The 14,562-nt window shown below is 37.6% G+C and overlaps 1 protein-coding gene across 1 annotated transcript in view; it reads left to right on the top strand.

The window, feature by feature from the left end:
• Positions 1-244: 244 nt before the first annotated feature.
• Positions 245-14,562, top strand: part of LOC134664380 (serine protease nudel) — a 389,278-nt gene continuing 374,960 nt past the window's right edge. The window contains exon 1 of the mRNA XM_063520967.1: positions 245-255. The gene's annotated coding sequence lies outside the window, so the exon portion shown is untranslated. The remainder of the gene's footprint in view (positions 256-14,562) is intronic.

Here is a 14,562-nt window from a genome sequence, read left to right as displayed (position 1 = left end):
GGAGAATTTACGGAAATGAGATGTAGCGTAGACCGGAAAATAAATGTGTAGGTACATAACATTTTATAATTACTTATTTTAAATTAATATTTGTAATTGCCTACTATAAAAATGTGCATGAAATGTCTGTGTATCCATTATTTAGTAAATATAACATAATGTGAACTTGTATGGCCCTTTAATTGAGTATTAAATTCCTAATTATTTAATTAGTCCTTACAAGTCAAAGGAACTCACACATATTTTTTATTGTTGGTTGCATTATAAAATTGACCTTTAAGCTCATCCTATAATTACTCGAGGTACTTCCGACGTTCGCTAACGTCAGTTATGATATTATAAGCAGGTATTTTTAAACGATCTATCTAATTTGTATTCCAACGACGAAATTGATTTTCTTCGCTAGAACAACATTAAATTATACAACTAATAAGGTCTACTTTGTTTTCACATTGTTAACGTACGCCTTCTGCATATAGCATGTTCTTAGTATTTTGATGGGCGTAGCGATTAAGGAATTCGCCATGTGCGCGTCTAGGATAGGATGTCTGCTAATTTGACATAAAACACGTGAACATTTAAATATAGGTCTAAAATTGCTTCACAAAGAATTCCAAGTAAGTTTGACGAGCCCGTAATTTTAAGAATTGTTTTGAAAAGCAAGCGTGTTAGTGAATAAATTGTTGTTGCCACTGTTGGTGAACCTCAATAAAAAATAAAATTTAAATAACAAGATAGCAAAAATTTCTAATGTCATCACGTTCTGATGCGAATTTTACGCCATTTAGGGTCCTAGCTAAATTGGTTGTTCGATAAATACGTTATAGAATTTCCAATTTCGCAAAAACTCTAAATGGCTTAACAATCCCTACCTACAAGTAGGTAACACGTTCCTCAACAGGCTTTCGTTTTTTTCCGCTATATAGTTTTTGGAAACGTTTTAAAATATCGGAGTTACACGAGGACCGAGGTTGAATAGCTCGAATGGCCAATATAGGTACATACTATAAGTTAAATAAGTTTGAAATATTTCCTAATACAGTCGGGTTTTTTCCTACTTCGAAAATGTCCTACTCATAAATTCTAAATGATGAATGACAAATACTTTGGTTCTTTTAACGGAAACTACTTAATTATATATTTCTCAAAAAAGGCGGAACACAAAAATCCGTTTCTGCGCTGCAGGTAAATCGCAAGCTGCAATGAGATAATTGCGTCGCTCGATGCTCGTTGCGCGCACGTTGGCCATTATCAATTAGGGAGGCGCGCGTGCGGCCGGGCCGCCATTACGGGGGCACGACGCATGCGCCGTGGGATAACGAATAACAACGTGGAGAACCACAAAAATCAACTATTAAAAAAGGAAAAGTGGGAAAATCCATTATCTCGAGTGACACTCGGACTCCAGGGTTACCGCGAAAACCGAATCTTTCTCTTTTCTTCAAATTAAGGCGTAATTAGAGTGACAGAGAAAAATGCCCTCAATTTGCGAACTTTTATTTTCGTTATGGCCCTGATTCCATGTCGCCTTTCTACCGACTGAGCTATTCAGACTTACCCATTGAAAGTGAATATTTTCAACATATCCTTCTTATGCGCTTTACGGTAGATGTCGCTGAACGACAGTAAATTTCTCCACTTTTACAGTGTCGGACGTTTTGGCCCGGACCCGGAACATTCTAACGTGAGTTATCTTTAAGACTCACTACCCCTAAGATAGAATCACGACATGAGGGCTATTGAAAATATTAACAAATTAATCCAATAGACTAAATATATCTTAGGTGTATATTTTAGAGTAAAGTATCAGGGCAAAAGTATCCACGGACAGTCCCCTATGCCGTGGATGCATGGAGGAAGAAGAAACAGCCTCTCACGTGGTGTTGGAATGCAGCGGATTGGCCCCATACAGGGCAAAACATCTCGGATCCCCGAGTGACCTCCCCGAGGTCCTACTCAACATCAAAGGTTTGATAGGATTCCTCGAGGAGCTGGGCTGGCAAGACTAGCCCATCCCCTATCACGCAAAATAGGCGCAAGACGTCGAGTTGCGGAAAATCGCCCGAGCTACAATACAATACAATACAAGTATCCACGGACTGGATCCCACAGGATGGATCTCGAGGAAGAGGAAGACCCAATTGCAGATGGCGGGACAACCTCGATACATTATGTGTGGGGTGGCAGGAGTGTGCATTGGACAGAGACAAGTGGCGCGAAAGAGGGGAGGCCTTTGCCCAGCCGTGGGACACACTAAAGAAAAAAAATATTTAGAGTTAATGAGTGACGAGTGAGACCTCCATTCCTTATTACCTACGTGCCAGTAATTCCCATCAGAATTTGGCCTGACGCCACAGGGAGAGGCTGGATGCAAATGGCGAGATGGGCAGATTGCGGCCGTCGAGCGTGTGCGGTGGCCCTTACCGCCATCTGATATCGGTGGCTGTTTAAATTAAACTGTCTGTGTGAACCGTATGATTTGACGTTTGTGTGCATAATTGTTTTCCATCGTAATTTCTCGGAAACGTTCGTATTTGTGATGCTACTTCAGCCTCAGAACTTTTTGTACCGAGACTAACTGAAATACCAAGACACATTCGTATGTTTCCGTGATAATACGATGGAAAATAATTATGCACTAGCTACATCTGTAGTTTCTTAAATATTTATCTGAATTTCCACTTGAACTTCCAAATGGCAAAGCGTCTCGAGAATATTTATTCGTGTTTTGCTCTTTAATGTGGTTTAAAGTGTTGTTTACAATATTGATCACTTATTATTCAGAGTAGTGAGACAGATATTAGCCAAATTATCATAAATTTCATGGAAGCCATTTTTTTTAAAGAAGATGAAGATATGTACACATATACCTACCTAAGGCTTATAATATCTTTATAATGATCTAACCAACAGAAAAGACATTTTTGCTTTGACATGTTTATGTATATTTTTTGTTTTAATTGGACTTCTTCTATTTGTGCTTTAAAAATGTGATATTAAATATTTGAAATATATTATACACCTACTTAATTAACATAAAGAACCCTTTCTTGGCCCCTTCAGGTAAAAGGTTACGGTATGCAAAATGCGTCCTTATCACTATTATGTAATCCTATTGCTATTGTTACTAGCATTTCGAGTTGATAGGTAAGTGAATAAATTAGTTTGGAATAGGCTCGAAAAAATATATTTTTTTAACTCAATATTTTATTCATTTTATTAGTCGTTGTTCGTTATGTAAATATGTATTTACTGTCAGAGATGTGAAAAATACTTTATAAAAAGTATTTAAATACAAAATACAAATACTTCCTTGATAATAATACTATTTCAAATGCAAAATACAAAATAGTTTTGAATTTGTATTTAAATACAAAATACGAAATAGGTATTTTCAAAATACTTTTTAAAAATACTAAATACTTTGCGTTAAAATGTACTCTGAGTAGTGAATACCTAGTCTGAATTAAAAAATATTACTCGGAATTTCCGAGTTGAAGAGACTCTCTTTATTCTTTGAAATCAATCCTCTATCTAAAGTGCAAATTTCTAGTTGTTTGCTCTTATTAACCGGTAGGATGTAAGTATGGATGATGGTTTTTAACGGTCAACTGTTAAAGCATTAATTTGTAATGTTTTACAGCTAGTTAATAGTTTAAATGCCTCTCGTTAGTGTGATTAAAACGTCTCGTTTGTGATTCACCAGGGCAGAAAAGTTTGTTCTCCTCTCGTGCCTTGAAACCCTCGCAACACTCAAGATTGCACTTTTTTAACCACTCGCTACGCTTGTGGTCATGTGCGACGTTACTAAACAGATTCAACAGTTCCATGTTAAAAGAATGAGAGAGTTGCCAGGATTGTACCAACAGAAGAGACTGTAACTCCTACCTACATTACCTACCTACTATAAAGTATTTTGTATTTTGAAAATAGAAAATAGGTCCCAAAAACTATTTCAAATAAAATACAAAATAGTTTTCTTCGAAAGGTATTTAATTACAAAATACAAAATAGGTATTTTGCATTTTTTATTTGCATTTTAAATACAAGTATTTCAAATAAGTCACATCTCTGTTTACTGTAGAAAAGTTTTTCATTCTCATTAGGGTATAGATCTAGTACACCCCTATGTTCGACGTGACTCCAATAATGGGATGTATGTATATCATAAAATTCATAAATCCTGTAAAATAAGTACATATTTATCATCTGTTAACAACGGCAATATTTTACTGCTGCTGCTTACGTTTGACGTAAGTATCATTATTTTTTGTTTGTTTTAAAATAAATGACGTCATACTGTCCATGACTGGAGAAAAAAATTCTATAGATTTAGAATAGAATATAATAGAATAGAATGTTTTTATTCGTGACAAAACTTAATAGATAAAACAACAGGTAATACTACCACGGTCACGAAATGGTCCCGTCTCAGCAGGTGCTAGCCTAAAGGCTAGCGCTGGTCTTCCGTCGGGGCCATGGACTATTACGTCTAAATTATAAAAGAACACATTATGACTACAATATTACATAATAAAACTAAAAATTACAGTTAATATGACAGTTAAAATGAGTGGCGGTTGTAGAAGAGACGAAAAGCAGTAATACTAGGAATGCGTCAAGGGTGCTTAAATGTAGCTAGTCTCAAGTTTGAGGCACTCTTCGTTTAATTGGTGTTCGAGCATAAACTTTTTTAAAGTTGATTTAAAACTGTGAAAGCTTTGCAGGTTCCTAATAGGAGGAGGGATGTTGTTCCAACACTTAGTGGCTGCGTAACGAAAACTGCCGCGGAAGGCTGCTGATGTGTGTCTATGAGTTAGAAGTTGAGTCGCAGATCGCCGACCCCCGCGTGACTCGGAAATGGACAGCTTCTCGTACAAATAAGTAGGAGCCTGACGGTTTATTACACCAAAGAGCAAAGAAGCAAGGTGCAGCTTACGGCGGTGGTGCATTTTTAGAATGTTGTGCTGATTAAGGAAAGGTGATACGTGGCCCCGCAATGGAATGCAGAAACAGAAGCGAGCACAGGCGTTTTGGACACGTTGTATAAGTCTTTTGGATTTACAAAGAAGTCTTGGTCCAAATACCGCATCCAAATAATTTAATTTTGATAAACCTCAAACTAACCTAACACGCAGTATTTCATTGATGAAAGGTCTAATTTTGTACAACACTTTTAGTTTGTAAAAACACCTCCTTACTACATCAGAAGTATGCTTCTCAAAGCGAAGGCCACTATCCATCAAAAGACCCAGGTTCCGAGCCTCATAGACTTGCTCGATCGGCTCGTCTAATAATGTGACTTTCAAAGTAGGAGTTAAACCAGCCAACTGGTGTTTGCTTCCAAAGATTAGATATTTCGTTTTGTTCGGGTTAAGTAGCAGGCAGTTATCTGAAGCTCATGATGCAATATTACTGAGATCAGAGTTGAGTTTAGCTATAGCATCATCAATATAAGGTGGTTTGCATGAGATGTACACTTGAACATCATCTGCATAGATGTGGTACTTACAGTGTGTGATGCGTGAGCCGATGTCAGCAGAGTATAAAATAAATAGGATCGGGCCAAGACCTTGGGGGACTCCCCTGGTTAATTCAATAGGATCTGAGGTGGATGTAGAACCATCACATTTAATTTTTACATATTGGCTGCGCATATTAAGGTAACTATCAAACCATCTTACAGTTTTGCTATCAAAACCATAATATGTCAATTTTGACAGAAGAAGATCAATATTTAGGCTGTCAAAAGCCCTAGAAAAATCAAGTAGAACCAACAGAGTGCACATGCCCTTATCTTGCGAGCACAGTATACTATCTGTAACATCCAGTAAAGCTGTAGTTGTACTTCTACCCCTTCGGAAACCTGACTGTACATCTGGAAGTATATTGTTGGCCTCAAGATGCTTAGTGAGCTGAGTGCACACAGCCTTTTCCAATATTTTTGATATGCAGAGTAAAATACTGATTGGTCTAAGGTCTCTAATAAGCTCAGACGGATTAAAGGTTTTTGGCAGTAGTTGCACAATAGCCAGCTTCCAGACATTAGGAAATGTAGATGTCAAAATTGAGGTATTAATTATTTTAGTAAGCAAATCAGTAGCAGATTTAATTTGTCAATTATTTTGAAACTTATTGCAGTATCTTTAATTAAACACGTCAAAACATACAGGACAACTATTAGTCGTTAATCCAACATCATAGCATATTCAACTTTTAACGAGCGCGGTGTGTAAGCGGTATACATTTTACAGGTTGGTACCTATCAGATAAATATCAACAATATTCCGGTTTTTCTCTTAAATGTCTCATAATTGGTGCCGTTAATACAGTAAAGACCTAGAATCACCACAACCACCACAACGCATATATCTCATATAACTCATTCTAGTTATGTGAGCGCATGAGGAACGAATGTTTTATGTCAGTGATAAAAGGTGCTGTCGTACTAGAGCGGGATATATCTTTTAAACATCCTTTGAATTTATAAGGTGACGCGCTACGAAATCCTACGACATGAAATTACTGGCCAGAAATGGCTCCATACTTCCTCCCCGCATAGGAATCCTTATTACTGAGTATCGTGACTTAACACGTTCGCGGACGCGGATTGCATAGCATCCGTTTTTGCACTACTCCTGGTGACGCGTATGCTATAGCATCCGTTATTCGTTTTAAATTTCTGCGTTGAAATGCTTATCAATCCGCTTTACCACAGTATAATATTATTCACCAACTTTTCCTCTACCAGTCACCAGAATCAAAGTTTGCATACTGCCATATTACATAGTTTTATCGAAGTTAAAAATTATCCTGTGACGTCTCCAATTGGGCCCCCCTTTCTGTGACGCACCTGTTATAGCATTCGTCTTTGTATGGGAGCTCCCTTAGTAGCCCGGCAGGTGCGTCTGGGAGTAGACACATGAAATTTGGGTGATTTTCGTGCGCGATAGCGATTTTGACGGATTTTTATAAAATCGTAATTAATGTTTTTCTTACAATTTCTTTAAGTTTTTCAATGTGTTTTAATAAACGAACATATTTACTAGTGGTTTATTGTGCTTCAATCAAATTTTGATAACGGTGAATGTGAAAAAGTGAGGCATGAATGTGTATACCTAGCATTCAAGTAATTACGTTACTAGTCATAGTTTTGATGGTATAATTGTGAATTATAAGCCTGCTGGCGCTCGATCATCACCTCTTACAAGGTAAGAACCTTTCTGACAAGTATTGTGGCATAATTCTTGTATATTTCACGCCTTATGTTTGGTGCAGATGCATTCGAAAAATAATATAAAGTTGGGTGAATCATCGCCTGACAGGAAAAGTGGTGGACGCTTTACGTCCAGAACTTAACGCGGCGGTGCCTTACAGGGAACTCTAAAAGTGTAATGCGGACGAGATTGACGCTTTTGAGAAGTGGTGTTGGCGTAAAATGCTGCGTATACCTTGAACAGCTAGAAAAACAAACCACTCTATTTTAGAGAGCTCAACATTGCCCTTTCGGCTCTCTGCAATATGCCATGAGTGGGCCTTTAGATTCTTCAGACATATGATGCGGTCTCCAACGCAGGATGTGTAGTATCACATAATTTTAGGTCGAATGAATGGCGAACGTGCTTGGGATGGGGCATGTATGAGATGGACACAATATGACAATGATAAGCAATGAGGGAACAAAACAGAAGTAGAAAAATGTTTGAAGACGCCAGCAATGAGTCTTTAGAGCAAAGATCTTGACTCTAGGCAGTCAGAATTCTCAGCCATCAAGTTCATCGACCACGATGAATGAATGCTATAACATGCGATGTCACATAAGATCACATCTTGACTACGTCATGTGACAGACATGCTTATGCATCCGAATTGTAGAGTATTTGTTGTCATATAGCGTATAAAAAATATTCTTCATATTGACGCGGATTGCATAGCATTCGCCTTGCATAGCATTACGCGTCATATACAAACCTAAAATATATATTTGCAGTGACAGGAATGCTATAACAGTCCCAAAATCTCCATACAAAATTTAGGTGTCCAAACGGTGTGACTGAGCGTCCGCGAACGTGTTAACAGCGAAGCCGATCTGCTTTTGACGATATTTCACTGGTTCTACCCATTCTATGCAGTAGGTAGGTATATGCAGTATTTATGGTGCAGATGAGAAAATTTACAAACCGTTTTTGGATTGTTTCGTCTTGCAATCCTATTTCAGAAATTCCTCTACTTAAACTTGCGCTCATCGTTGCTAAAAATACTCCTAAGCCCTACAAAAACGAATGACATTTTGTCTAAGATACGAGTACGTCCTGGAGGCCTGAAGGCCTACCGCGAACTACATTCGATTTGTTGCCACTCTGTCGCACTTATAAATTCGTACGTAAGTGAGACAGGGAGGAAACGCGTCAAACGTGGTTCGCAGTAGGCCCTCTGATTTGTCTAGCTAGTCACGCGAGGCTGCCTAGTCTTAGGGCTACTTTGCGCCATCCAGGGTTAGCCACGTATTCGGGGTTGATTGGTTTAATCCGTAGTTACCAGTACATTTGAACCCTGTGTTAACGGTTAACTCTGAGTTAGCAGTGGCTATGGCTCAAGTGGCCCTTGAAAAGTTAAAGTAAACATACCTCCGGCAAATTTAATGTGACTGTCATTTCCTAAGATTCGCGATGTCAAAACAGAATCATGCCCAAGGTCAGTCACCCTAAACTCCGACGTTTGACAACAACACAACGCCGCATATACTAAGTGTAGCGTACAAGGAAAGCGCGGTCGTGCGCGCGCTGCGTGGCGCGGTCGTGAGAGCGCGCAAGATAAGTGCGAGGTCGCGCGACGGCACGACTCGCAACCCCCGGGTGGCTAGCTATACGCAAGTATACGCAGCTCAACTCATAGGCGGCCTAGCTATAATAGCAACCCATTAAATACTGAGGGCCTAATGCGAAAATCAAAAATCGCTATTCCATCGATCAAAATTCAAATTCAAGACACATTTACTTTTGAACAACCTTATTTTGAAGGAGAAGATTGGCAGAAAAAGTTTTAGAATGCACGGGTCAACGTAAAGTGTCTCGTCTCGTCCACTTTTGAAGTGTGCCATCATCAACGATTAGATGATTTTAGAAGATTTGCTGGGAGAGTTTGGGTGTGTAAAGTTGAGATTAGTGGGATTAGTTAGTACGGTTTTCTCATAATGCTCTCCTTCATCGAAAAGCTACTGGTAGCTAAATATAAAATGATATTTGATATTAATGACCATTAGCTCCACTGTCCTGTTTCGTCGACATCCTTAAGTGGTTACCTTCTTAACTTGTCCATGTACCTAAGATAGTCCACAGTGCTAACTCGTCACCATTCCTATATCACCTTAGCACTCTACCATAGGACACATACGAACGGTGACGAATATACAGAATATAGTATACGAGTACAATACAGTGAAACCTGGTTAATTGGCACCTGGATAAATGGAAAACCTCAATAATTGCAACCAAAAGTCCGGTCCCGGTCCCTTGAGACCAAAAGGCCTCTATAATTGAAATTTTGGAACCTCTGTAATTGCAATTTAGATTTAGTGCTTTTCGTAATTTTGCCTCTGTAATTGACCACATCGCAACTTAAGACCTCTATAATTGACACTGTGCTAAAAATCCGTTATTTTTGCTCTTGTTTTTACCTCTATTATTGAAACGAGTCTTACTTATTACCTCTGTAATTGAAATAATGTACAGTGGAACCTGGATAATTGCAATCTCAAGGGACCGGCCAATTTTTGTCAATTAACCAGGTTTTTCATTTAAGCAGGTCGTGTCAATTAACGAGGTTCAAAAAATCGTTGTGTCAATTATAGAGGTTTTCATTAATAGAGGTTGCGTTCTGACAAATTTCTTTTATAGAGGTGCAAATAACCATTTTAAGTAGATTTACACGCTTACATTCTATATATTGCTTCCGTCTATACTTGCACTTTTACACTACATTAATTACCACTTTATTTTCTTATCATTTGGGTTTAAAAAATTCCCTTGAATTGTAGAAGAAAGTTTTATTAGAATGTAAAAAGCATACTTTGTTTTTTATTGATCAAAACTATTTCACCTATTACAGGCTGTGACAGATACCCAATAAATAAATTAAATTCTGGATGGAGATATAAATAAAATGATCATTGCTATTAAAATATTGTTTCTGCTGTATACAACTACATTATTTCAATTACAGAGGTAATAAGCAAGACTCGTTTCAATAATAGAGATAAAAACAAGAGCAAAAATAACGGATTTTTTTAGCACAGTGTCAATTATAGAGGTCTTAAGTTGCGATGTGTTCAATTATAGAGGCAAAATTACGAAAAGCACTTAAATCTAAATTGCAATTATAGAGGTTCCAAAATTTCAATTATAGAGGCCTTTTGGTCTCAAGGGACCGGGACCGGACTTTTGGTTGCAATTATTGAGGTTTTCCATTTATCCAGGTGCCAATTAACCAGGTTTCACTGTAGTTGTAAACAGCAGAAACAATATTTTAATAGCAATGATCATTTTATTTATATCTCCATCCAGAATTCAATTTATTTATTGGGTATCTATCACAGCCTGTAGTAGGTGAAATAGTTTTGATCAATAAAAAACAAAGTATGCTTTTTACATTCTAATAAAACTTTCTTCTACAATTCAAGGGAATTTTTTAAACCCAAATGAAAAGAAAATAAAGTGGTAATTAATGTAGTGTAAAAGTGCAAGTATAGACAGAAGCAATATATAGACCAGAAACCCAGAACGTAAGCGTGTAAATCTACTTTAAAGGGTTATTTGCACCTCCATAAAAGAAATTTGTCAGAACGCAACCTCTATTAATGAAAACCTCTATAATTGACACAAAGATTTTTGAACCTCGTTAATTGACACGACCTGCTTAAATGAAAAACCTGGTTAATTGACAAAAACTGGCCGGTCCCTTGAGATTGCAATTATCCAGGTTCCACTGTATATGAAATTGACGGTATAGGAATAAGAACTAATAAAGAAGGTGACGATTTAGGAATTGTACGCTGACAAAATTTAAAAAGGTAAACGATTTAAAAAAAAGGTGCCGAAATAGGATTTTGGACGAATACGTCCTGAGCAAAAGTAACCTGCAGCTACACATTTTTATAGTTCTGATTTGTCTTACAATGCGTGCACCGTGCAGTGTTCACTTGTTCAGTGTAGTTTCCATTGTTTTCCTGCTGTGATACCTCATGAGGCATAGTTGGTACGGTTAGCGAGGTCATACATATATTGGCTACTCAGGCTCGCCGTTTCTAAAGACGGGAATAACAAGAGTGTCACGTAATCCGTGTAACTCGCGAACCCGCGGGTCGTGGGCGCAAACACGGTTACATCTTGTTTTTTTTTTGTCACAAGTCAACGCCCAGCGTCCCTAAGGTGGTCGCGCTTTATCAGCTGTCATTGTGGCCGTCACTTTCTAAGTACGGAGGTGTTAGTGTGATGCATAACAAATAGACGATAAAAGTGCAACCATCATATCCAAAATCCTAATGATTACTGACTTGACTGTCCTTCTTATAGATCGGTATATACAATTTAATTATGATAATAAATAAATAATAAATAAAGCGCTGGTGGCCTAGCGGTAAGAGCGTGCGACTTGCAATCTGGAGGTCGCGGGTTCAAACCCCGGCTCGTACCAATGAGTTTTTCGGAACTTATGTACGAAATATCATTTGATATTTGCCAGTCGCTTTTCGGTGAAGGAAAACATCGTGAGGAAACCGGACTAATCCCAATAAGGCCTAGTTTACCCTCTGGGTTGGAAGGTCAGATGGCAGTCGCTTTCGTAAAAACTAGTGCCTACGTCAAATCATGGGATTAGTTGTCAAGCGGACCCCAGGCTCCCATGAGCCGTGGCAGAATGCCGGGATAACGCGAGGAAGAAGAAGAAGAATAAATAAATAATAAATAAATAAATAAATTTTTTATTTATTAAGGCATAAACCCATTACATTTCATTACAATAATAATAAACTAAACTAAAAATTAAAGCTATAAACTACAACTAAAAAAGTAGGTACCAATTATATAGGTGCAGCGGAAATCTTGCTCTTACAGTAGCAGGTTGTGTACACTACATTAACAATGCTGTTCGTCGATAATAATTAGTCCCGAGCTCTTTGTAGTATTTTGGCCAGCCCTCTGGTCACCACAAGTCTCTGTGGCGCTTTGACAGCTCCTCATAGAGGCGACGCGCGCTAGGTCCCCACGGCTGGCCCCAAGGTTTCCACACAGATTCTAAAAATGTAATTAAATGAATAAATACCATTTTCTATCCGATATCGAATTGCTGTAGATTCATGCAAAACAAGTTTACATATATGTGTAAAAATATATTTAAAACATTTTATTTTATTTTAATTATGTTATAATTCTTGCAAGATTAATAAGTATTTCTTAAGGATTAAGGGAAATTGTCAAAAAACTGACTGAAGTGCGTGAAATGTCTGTTTACGGCAAATAACTAGTATAAATTAGCATTACTATTCATTTGAAATTACTTACATCAATAGATCAATACCCTCACAGAAGTTGGAGGAACCTTTGACATTGACATTTGAATTCAAATTCTACTGAATTCTAGATCAACTTGCATTATACCAATTAGAAGGAACGAAGATAACCGTATAATAAGCAATTACTAATGTTCGCAAAAACTGCAAAGGAGATATTCCAATCACTTAATAAACAAAGGTAAGTCGAACGCAGAAACGAACCAGCGCGGCTAGGGCTACTCGTACATAATATAAAAAGCTCTTACCGGGCAAGAGGGCCCCTAATGTAAAATTGTAGTTTTTATATTGACTAATTTACACGTTATAAGCAAGGGTTAATACCATGAAAATTCACACGGAATCTAGACTATATTTACAAGGGCAAAACTTCATCCAAAACCCTTAAAAAGTTTTTGTTTTCACTGTACTCTGCATATCTTAGCAGTATAATTTTAATATAAAATAGCTAGTGGTACAGCCGAGGAACCTGATGAGATTTTTTAAAATAGAAGTAATTAGGTAGGTATGTTTTCAGAGTAATTGAGATAAAAGTTAAAAACACGCGCTATTGCCATATCTTCTGTCGCAAGTTTCGCGTGGCGCGCCATGTCTTAAATTTATATACGTACCGTACAATTGTCTCCGTCAGGTGTGGCTGGCATACAATATACAGCAGGATTTAGGAACGGATGTGTCTTCCGGAGGTCTTGATACATTTTGAAACGGTTGTCGGCCTCTCAATAAAACTATATGCGTCAGGAATATAGAGGTCGCTCGACCAGACATTTTACATCTAAATTGGAGCAATTTTCCCGGCCCTTCGCCGATGACAATTTCGTAATTAACTCGGCCTTATTTATTTCCTACATGTGTTTTATGCCGAATGGGAGAAACCCTCGCATTTCTGCAGAATTACTTTAATCGCTATGCTTGATGGGACATGTCGATAGTATTAAACGTATATTATACAACGAGGTGTATTTGTATGTAAATATGTATTTATTCGTGAAATAGCATGTGTATTATCTGGCCAACCACGCATACCAGTCATATATAACATCCATTGGAAAACGCATTCAATCGTTTACGCGTAGAAAACTTTATATTCAAACTGGTTTTTCGATGGCTGTTACGGGTCTTGTGTATGAAACTGTTATTTCAAAATTTGTTCTGTAAACTGTACACAACTAAACGCAAGAGAGACTTTAGCTTGGTTTTTTTCCTATGCCATATGTTAGCGTAGGTTTAGGTAAAGAGAGGCCGGTCACCAACCAGGTGGACCGCTTATAAAGGGTGTAACGAAAAAAACTGTAATCTTCAAATTAAAAATTGATGCAATGAATTCAAAGATTTTTGGATTTTAGAATTACCGTAAAACGGGGTGAGTAGGTTTCGCGGGGAGAGTTGGGTTATGAATGGGGAGAGAAGGTTTGAGAGGGGGGTGAGAAGGGATTTTAAGGCTACTGCTACAAAAATAATTTATTCCAATTTAAAATGGGGCTATAGTCATACGCATAATAAAAAAAATCGATCCAACAATCTTCCAAAATCACCTTTGTGTGAAAAGCCTTCTCACCCCAAATACGAGGCACTATGGGGTGAGGTGGGTTTTCCTCTTTATCGTCAAAGTTATAAAATGGAAGTACCCAAAATAAAATACAAACGTCCGAACCACTTATTATATACTCGTACACCATTCAGTTTTCACATGTAAAAATTAAATTTTATCGAGGTTTGAAAGTCAAATTTCACCCAACTCACCCCATTTTACGGTACTAGAATATAAAGCTACTTTTAATTTAATTAGGATAATAATTTTCTGAAGGAGTGATAGGCAGCTTTTTCCTAACGCATGTTACGTAACTGCTTTTTCACGCCGCGCGCGTTTCCCGAAAATGGAGCGCGGACGGCTGTGTTCAGCGTTGAATAAAAAGTATAAATATTGGGATACAGTTCTGCAAGTATGGAATGTTTTATTGGAAATATCCCCCTCTAAATCATATTAATTTTCATTT

Source organism: Cydia fagiglandana, chromosome 5, assembly GCF_963556715.1.
Source record: "Cydia fagiglandana chromosome 5, ilCydFagi1.1, whole genome shotgun sequence".
NCBI lineage: Eukaryota > Metazoa > Arthropoda > Insecta > Lepidoptera > Tortricidae > Cydia > Cydia fagiglandana.
This window is presented reverse-complemented; position numbering and strand designations above follow the sequence as displayed.